Source organism: Pteropus alecto, unplaced genomic scaffold (assembly GCF_000325575.1).
Source record: "Pteropus alecto unplaced genomic scaffold, ASM32557v1 scaffold38, whole genome shotgun sequence".
NCBI lineage: Eukaryota > Metazoa > Chordata > Mammalia > Chiroptera > Pteropodidae > Pteropus > Pteropus alecto.
In genome coordinates, this window is record NW_006442512.1 from 1000292 (window position 1) to 1009605 (window position 9314).

Here is a 9314-nt window from a genome sequence, read left to right on the forward strand (position 1 = left end):
GGAATTTTAGTATCACTGCTGCAAGGGCCCTCAGAGGACCACAGGGAGTCAGAGAGGGCAAAGGGTTCTCTAGAGTCACACACAGCAAGGCAGCAGTAGAGCAGATCAGACCTCTAGGCCCAGCCAGCTCTTATTGCCACACTGTAAAGCCTGCCCTCAACAGTGGCCAGGGCCCATGGGTGGGGACCCCAGAGAGATCACTCCGCACCCGAAGCTCACAATCCCGGCCCCACTTCCTTTCATAAGTCCTGTCTCTTCAGCACCCTCCAGGCCGGTCTCGCAAAGGGCCCTGCCAAGGGTGTCTCCACACCACACCCTATGCTCTGCCGTGCCCCTCCCAAGAGCCCAGGACTGGATCCTCAGGGCCCTGATATCTGGAGCCAGTCTCCACCCAGGGCAACCAGTTTCCTTGGAAGTGTAAGCCGAGATGAGGGTGACAGACCCACCAGGTAGGACTTGGCTTCAGCTTGGCTTTCCCCCAGAGGACTGATGCTACCCTCTCTGTCACACAGGCTGGCCTGCCCTTCCCCCAGTGAGCTGGCACAGACTGACACTACTCCTGATTCTCTAAGACGCTACTGGACAATGGGCTGGCACCCAGGGCATTGTGCTAGCAGCTCTGCCAGAATCTTGCAAACTTTAGCTTAAGGGAGTTGCTATCCACTTTGCAAACCTTCTGTTAAGGAGTCAGCTCTCTCTTTCCAGGCACTGAGGATAGAAGCCAACTTGTACACAGGTGATGAGGAATGTCTGGGAACCTCTCACACTTATTAATTTTTGCCTTTATTAGATTACACTAGGTCACTGTGTCTTAATCTTTTTCTCCATTTTTTCCTTTTTCTCTCTCTCTCTCTCTCTCTCTCTCTCTCTCTCACACACACACAGACACACACACACACACACACGCACACACACAATGTGCACTTATACAAACAGGCACCTTCAGACATATGTGCACACACAAACTTTGGAGATATATGCTCCTTGTCTGTGGCCTTCCCACAGTCCCAGGAGCTGTCCACATTAAGCCAAGGGCCAGGATGTCCTGCCCATCCAGGGACCCAAGCTGATATCAGCAGAGCTGGGAAGTGTCCCACAGTGGGAGAGATGGTGGTAGAGGATGTGAAAGGAACAGGGAAGGGGATGTCAGAGAGGCCTTGATCCCATGTCCTCAGCTTGGAAGTCCTGTCTACCACCCTAAATGGTTTAGCCTTTGAGCCCCTCTCTTCATTTCTAGAAGCTGGCCTCTTAAGTAGAGTTTCTATGGCAGCTGTGAAATCCACAGAGCTGGAACCATCATCCTCCAATAGAAAGCAGGAGAAATAGTACCCCCCTACCACCTCTCTTAACCAATGGGAACTGCCAGGGGTGCTGGCATCTTCCTCTGAGCCCTGAAGATTCCAAATCTTAAAGAGATGGGGGTACCCGGGCAGCCCCCCAGAGTTCTCTGGTTAGGTCTTCCATTCCTGGCCATAACATGTGAGGGAGCCTGGCAAGTGGGTGAAGCCAGAATGGAAACCACACTTGCAGGACTCCTCTCTTCACAGCCCCTGGCCCATCCTAGGTCCTCTCAGATAACAGCATCCCTGTGTAGTTTACCACTAGGATTGGTCAGGCGTTAGCAAGGTCATTTTGCCCTAAAACTGCTGTGGGAGATGCAGATAGGAATCTACACAGCCCTCCCTGAAGAGCCTCAGACCTGCCAATAAGTAACTACCACACTGTGATGTGTATTGTAACTCAGCAGTGTGAGCTACCTGATGAGAAGAAGCCCAGAGTGGGAGGGCAGGTGGCTCTGTCTGCTTCCTTCTCTCCGTAGAGAGTGTTGGGCCTTTCCCTAGAAGAAGCAACCTATAGCCCCTAAAACCGAGCATGCCCAACTTACCCCCTGGTCACATTTGCATTCTCAGTGCAATGAGGTACAGTATTTAACTGATAGCTGCAGTCCTCATAAAGGGTGCCAGCTCCTCAGAAGGCCCCCTGTGGCCACTAGGATAACTGGTGGACTATGTTGTGTTCCTTCACATTTTAGATGTCCTAAGAGCTCCTAAAGACAAAAGCAGCCCATGGTTAAATCAACCAGTGGAAAAGAAAGGACTTTTCTTCCCAAACACAGCCGAGCTGGGAATGGGAGGAGCTCCCCTGCTCCCAGCCTGTGAACTGACAACTCTCTTAGCCCAGAGCCAGGAGCTAATCCAAGGCTTCCTTCTAATGGCTGCTGAGGTCACAAAGTGCCCAAATTTAATGAGATGTCTAAATTTTTGCTGCTCAAAGTAGGGTGCATAGACCAGCAACACCAGGGAGCTTATGGGATATGAGGAATATCAGGCCACCCCCAGAGTTGATAAATTGCTCTCTGCATTTGAACAAGGTCCCAGGTACCTAGAACACAACCAAATGGCAAAGTTTAAGACACACTGACTTAAGTCTTCCCCCTCAACCTCTGATTGGGGAAACTGAGCCAGAATTAGGAACCAGGCCAAGATCACATGAAGGCAATGACCCAGCTGGAAAGAGGTCAGACCTCTTGACTCTGTTCCAGGGTTTCATCTTTCACTTCACCGACAATAGATGTTTACTAAACATCTACTGTGGACTTAACCCTGAGCTGTCTTTCCTTCTCCCCTGCACTCTTTTGAAGTCCCAAATACTCCACATATTTGGGAGGATATGGTTCTGATGTCGGGGTTCCTGTTCCAGGGGCCTCCAATGAGACAAAGAGGGAAGCAGAGAAGGGTGAGGCTGGCAACCAGGTCTGATCCAGCACAGAGGGTCTCAGGGAGCAACCCACTCTCGCCCTCACTTCCCAAAGACGGGTCCCTGGAAAATGCTGCAGCCCCCTATACCTTGCCTACTGCAAGCCAGCTGGTCCTTCCTTCCCAGGCCCCTCTCCACTTGTCTGGGTCCTACTTACAAAGGGAAGGACAAAGAGAGGTATCCAGCCAAGGTCACCAATTAATGCATCTGTCTCGCCCTTGGTGGAACAGCAGCAGCAGCCAGCAGAGAAGAGAGAAGTTGCCTTCAGTTTACCAGCCAGGCCTGGTCAGGAAGGAGGGAGGGATTGGGCTTCCCAGAGCTCTCTGTCCCACAGAGGGTGGGAACAAGAGAGGCTGCCACACTAACTATCCCTTCTGTCCCTCAGAACAAATGTCAGCCATGGCCCCCAGCCTGTGTGACGCCTTTGGGGTGTCAAATTCCCCTCTCCTCCCAAGTTGCTAAGGTCCCAGCCCTCTGTACTAATGCCATGTGCTTCTCCAGGGCAGTGTCCAGCTTGGCCCAGGTTTAGGTGCATAGTAGATGTTCCATTAACGTCTATTGCCAGAATATAGCCCCTCTCTTTACACAGGCCAAGAAGTCTCTGACAACGAATCTTATCCAGACCTCCTTCCTGAGTTGCCACTCTGGTTCCCCTGGCTTCCCTCATCCCCAGGGGTGCTGGCTGGGCTCCCAATCACTGCTCTGGTTCCCAGATCCCTTTTAGGACCCAGGCAGACCTGACCCCGGGCCCTAAGTTTCTAAAGAGCAGGTTTAAACTGTCCTTCCCAGACTTCAGAGCTCGCTTCTCTTTCTCTTCATTCTCATCCATGGCTACCTCCTACCCAGGCACCCAAAGTCTATTTGCTCCGAAACCCATGGGTTTCTGCCACTTTCACCAAATCATACATGGGAGCCCACCACAGATAGAATCAAAGTCGATTAAATGGGGCAGGAAGAGGGGACAACCCAGAGTGCCCCCACATTTGGCTTCCTTCTGCCTTATAGTCCCTCCTCAGAATCTCTTATGCCAGCTGGTCTAACCACTGTAGGGCTCACCTGATCCAACTTTTAGGGGCAAGAAGCAAAGTAGAGCCAAGGGTGTACCCACAGGACTCTGCATGCAGTCAGGGAGCGCAGAGTCCCAACCTTAGAGGATTGATTGTCACAACCACATAGCACACCTCCCAGAGGCTCAGAGGCCCTCTAGATGCCAAGCACACATCTCTCAGCAGTGGGACTCCCCGCACCAAGAGAGGCATTGGGGTAAGTGTGGATGGGCCAGCAATGCTGGCCAGGACAGAGACCTCCAAGAACCAGAGAAAAAGGGCAGTGGGATGGCCCTGTTGGGTCTTGTTGGGGAAGGTGGAGCCGGTTCTAATGGGCTATTGAGCAAGCAGGCAGATGGGTGAAGCTAGCAGAGCCTGGGTGCTCCTGAAGGTGGTGACTTGGGGTGGAAGGGCTCCTTCTAAGTCAGCCATGGTAAGAGGTTGCCTTGTGGGTGTGGCAGCTGGGACAGGGCCAAAAAACTCCAAGAAGATTCCAGACCTCTGCCCCATGATCTGCCCTGAGAACCTCTGGGTCTGGGGGTAAAACCCATGAACTGAAGGAAGGAGGGCAGGGATAATTACTGTCTGCCCAATGAATTTGTGCAAGTCCACCCACCTATTCTAAATCAGGTGGGATAACTGACCTAGAGAGTATGGATCTAGGCCTGAGGGAGCTTGCTGCCTGCTTTCTGCCTATAACCCCACCTCCTGTCTTCATTTCTGCCCCATTTCCTATCCCTACCAGCATCTATTGGATGTGGCTAGCCAGAGGCCCCAGCCCAGGTCCCAGTTCTCTGCCTGAATTAGGACCTATCAAAACAGTGCAACTGATCAAGACCTCTTTTTCAAAGGGTCATTTTGTGGCAAAGCTCTTAGAACAATAATAGGCACATAGTAAATGCTCAGTAAATGATGACCATATGATTAGTGCTGTTATAATGATGGTTATTATTGAACTGCCTAGCATATGGGTCTAGCATATTTTATGTGCTTAACGAATGTTCTAAGTTGATGTTATTGTTATAATTAATTACAGCCCTCACAGTGCCTGGCACATAGTTAATGCTTAAACAAATATTCAGTCCTTCTGGAAGGCCAAATGCATGTATTCCACACTCAGAAAAGAGGACCTCAAGGCATTCTCCTTTGCTGGGTCCTGGAAGGGAGAGTGAAGTATGCAGCAAGGGGTCAAATTCCGGGTAGAAGCAGGCAGCCCTGCTCTGACCTCCCCTCCTCCACTCCCACCCCATTGATTCAGAGGACTCTCCCTGAGGTTGGGAGTGAGGTGGGCAGGGACCATCTGGCCTACCTTGGAGAAGAGGGCAGGGTGGGAGGAGCGGGCTCACGGAGAGCCAAAACACAGGCTTCCTGGAGGAGAAAGCTTGGGCTGTGACCTAAAGAATGGGGAATGCTGAGGTCAGGGCAGAGCCTGACTGATGAGGAGGCTGGGCCCTGGAGCAGACAGAGCTCTAGAGATCAGGCTGGGAGAAGCTGTAGAAGGTCCAATCTGATAGGGAGTAGCCCTCAGGAGTAAACCCGGTGCTGGGCTGGAGGCATGTTTTTCCACCACTGCTCACCTTCCAGAGCCGCACCTTTAAGATGCAGAAATTGGAATGGGGGTTGGGGGAAGACTGTTGAGCCCCTGGGCCAGAATTCTGTACCCAGGTGCCCCCAGTTTGAGTGGTCTCAGTTGTCTCAACTACCCAGGGGTCAACCTAGAAGCCTTAGGAGTCGGCCAGGATGGGATAGCCCTTTCCCTCATACATACATACCCCACACCCCACCCAGCTGATGCCAGCCCAGCTGCACTGGGCTTCAGTGCCAGGAAGGGAAGAGGCTGCCCTCTCTGCCAGCTGAGACAGCATAGCCTTCCACTAGCCAGAAAAGAACAGAGAAGGGCTCTCCAGGCCATCCTGGCCTCAAACCCAACCCTCCAGAACGTGAGACAGGGACTGGTGCATACCCCCTACCACCCTTTCACACCCACGCCTTGCTGAGAAAGAGAGAAATACTCCCCAGAGCAAGTCCTGGGTCCTGAGGGGGTGGGGATGATGTCAGGGAGGAAGCATGCATTTAGTCACCAGCTGCTGCGGCAGCACACACATGCACACACACATATATTCTTGGGACTGCCACATGCAGCTATTCATACAGGCATGTACAGACCAGAACCTGCACACACACCCTCCCTGGAGACCTGAGACCCAACTAAACAGACATCCTGAGTCAGCTGCTATGAGCCAGGCACTGTTCTAGCCTCTAGGAACACAGCAGTGAGCAAGACAGACAAACACCAGCTCCCCTAAAGGCTGCCTTCTAACAAATAGATACATTTAAAATCTAACTTTGCACGGAAGTATTTGCAGATGAGATTGTGCTACATCTGGAGTTTTCTGGATAGGAGAGAGATGTGGGGGAGAAAGTATTGGCCCAGGGTTGATAATTATTGAAGCTGAGGTATGGCACATGGGGATTCACTATACTGTATTAGTTTCTCTACTGTTGTATATGTTTGAAACTTTCCATAACAAAAAGTTAAATACATACATGGATATAATTGGCAGTTGGTAATAAGTAAAATGAAAATAAATAAGGCAGGGTACAGGGACAGAAGACCGGGACTAGAAAGGCTCTTTAAATTGGATGGTCAGAGAAGACTTCTACAAGGAAATGACATTTAAGCAAAGACCTAAATTAACTCAGGTGTGAACCACAGAGACATCTGGGAGGAGAAACATTTAGACAGAAAGGAGAGCAAGTGTAAAGGCCCTGGGATGAGAGCATGCTTGGCCCATGTGAGTCCAAGGTGAAATCAGAGAGAAGCCTTCTGGTCTGTGATAAAAGTTTGGAATCTATCCTACAAATGGCAAGAAGCCCTGGAGATTGAAAGCAGGGGAGGACATGGTTTGATTTAGAATATGGTTTTAAAAGATCACCCTGCATCTTCTCCTGTTAGACTGTTCAGGAGCAGGCGAGAGAGAAAACAGCTTGGAGGCTACTGTTATAGTCTATGCAGGCATGGCTGTGGCTTGAGCCAAGCAGTGAGATGGCGAGATGGGTCGGATTTGGGATCTCTTTTGAGGAGCTAAGAAAACTTTGCTCATGGGTGAGATGTGGAGTGTGAGAGAACAAGAAGAACTGAGCATGGTTCCAAGGCTGTGCCTGAGCTTTGGGGTGAGAACTGTCTTTTCTAGTTTGGGGAACACATGACTACAGTAGGGACATACATGCAGTCATAGGTACACACAGACATGTACTCAGCCCCTACACAGGTGGATGCCCACACTTCGGGATACCAAGCACAGGCACAGACCCCACCACCCCACCTCTGCCTGCCCCACCCTACCCTACATGGAAGCCCCAGGGTCAGAGCTCCCCGCTCCACCCCCATCCTCTCCAGCTCAGCCTTGCACTCACGAGACCCGCCCCCTCTGGGACTCCCCCACTCTCACTCCTGCCCATACTGACTCCTTGAGCAAGGAGGCTTCTGACTCAGTTTATTCTCAGGGACCAGAGCCTGGTCCCTGACTCCAGCTCCCTGCCTTTGGTCTCACCTGTCTAGCCTCCTCCTCCAGGACCAGATCCAGCTCCCACACCCCAGCCTGAGGCCCTACAGAAAACTATCACTCAATAAATATTTGCTTGGTGCTCTCTGTGGGCCACGCTCTCTACACTTTCACCCATTGACTTGAGGGTCACAGCCACCCCCACCTAATACCCACTACCTACCCCTTACCTCCTCATTCCTCTCAATTCCCAGCACTCCAGCTTTCTGCCTGCAGGACAGCTGCCCCCACCATGCCCAGCCTGCCAGCCATGGACAGGCAGCTTGGTGCAGCAGAAAGGGCACTGCTCAATGAGCAGGCAGATCTAAGCCCCATCCATCATCAAGAAGCTGCAAGACCTTGCACAGGTAACTCAACGCCTGATAGCCTCCATCTGCTAGAAGAGGTTGGCAATAGTTCTCACCTTTCAGCTTGTTGTGGGCAATGAGATAATTTGTGGGAAGCCCTTGGGCTGATGCCTAGCACAAAGTAGCTACTCAACAGCTGTTGTGCACTCAGGCCCACCTCTGCCTTGCTGGCCTGTGTGGTTTTGAGGATGTAGCACACCTGAGACAATGACAATGCCCACACTCGTGAACTCATGCCTCGGTGTAATCATGATAAACCATCACTTGAGTAATGTCAGGGGAAACTGAGACTGAGTAGTGAGCCTGCCTGAGGTCCTCCAGTGAATCCATCCAAGGGAAGTCTGAGGTATGAGCCTGCATCTCCTAACTCTTGGGCCATATTATCCTGTGTGCAGTGGTATGTGACAGCAAGTGGCCCAGTGGACCCCTCCTGCCCTGGACTGACAAATACTATAACAGCCAGGAAGCCCCAAGGAGTCTGCTCCCTTAGAGACAGGATGGCAATGTGAGGCAAGGCTGAAGGCCTAGGGGTGGTCGGGGCCTGGTCCCAGGCCCAGCCCTGCCATCTTCCCACTGTGTGGCCTTAAAAGGTTCACCCAGTTTCCTCACCTACGGAGTGGTGCACCCATATTCTCAGCCCAAGGGCTGCTCTAAAGTTCTGCTCAGAGGCTGACAATCCCTGATGCCCCTTACTGAGCACTTGCTATGTGCAGGCACTGTCCAGCTGACAGGTTTTACTCATATAACCCCCCTAACAGCCACCTAAGACTCCTGTTATAAATGGAGACATGGAAACATGGAGCAGTTAAGAAAAATCCCTAAAACAAGTATGTGCAGGGCAGCATTTGCACTTGGGTCCTGCCTCTGGGTAGAGGAAGGAAAGGAGCCAGGGGGCTTGTTGCTATCTGGGGGCAGCAGGGCTATCTAGTGGAGCTTCATACTCCCCCAACCCAGAGCCCTCCTGCCACAATAGAAGGTTTGAGCCAGCCTAGAAGAGGCTCCAGATGCTCCAGGCTCTAGCCAGCCCCCAACTCCTACCTTGGGCATCAACCATTTACCTCCCAAGACAAGCGGCCCAGGTCTGGGTGCCATCTCACATTTGCCTTGGTTGCTCCACCATCTGCCTTGCTGGGCCCCATTTCCTGATCTCTTATGCATGGAGTGGTTGTGAAATACTGGCCATCCAGTGTCCATCATAGCGCTGCCTTCTCCAGAAGAGGGTAAACACCCCAGACCTCAGATGACAGAGTTTCACGGTGTCTCTAAGCAGCCCCTAGAGCTCCTTGTGCTTGAGCATGAGGTGGAACATGTGGAATGATACCCACAAGCCCCGGAGGGGACCACAGGCCACAGAAGGGACTGCCAACCCACTGGAGGTCCCTTGAGGCCCACAAGGTACAAGGGCAATTGAGGGAGCCCTGAGTGTCAAAACAGAGAAAGGGCCAGACCCAGAGGCCTCAGGATGGGGATCAAAGGAATGGGGGTGGGGGGGCCAGGAAGGGGGAGGTAGGAGGTGGGGAGAGATGACCAGAGAAAAGGCAAAAAAAAAAAAAACACAAACAAAAAAAAAAAAATTAAAAAAATTAAATTAAATATCT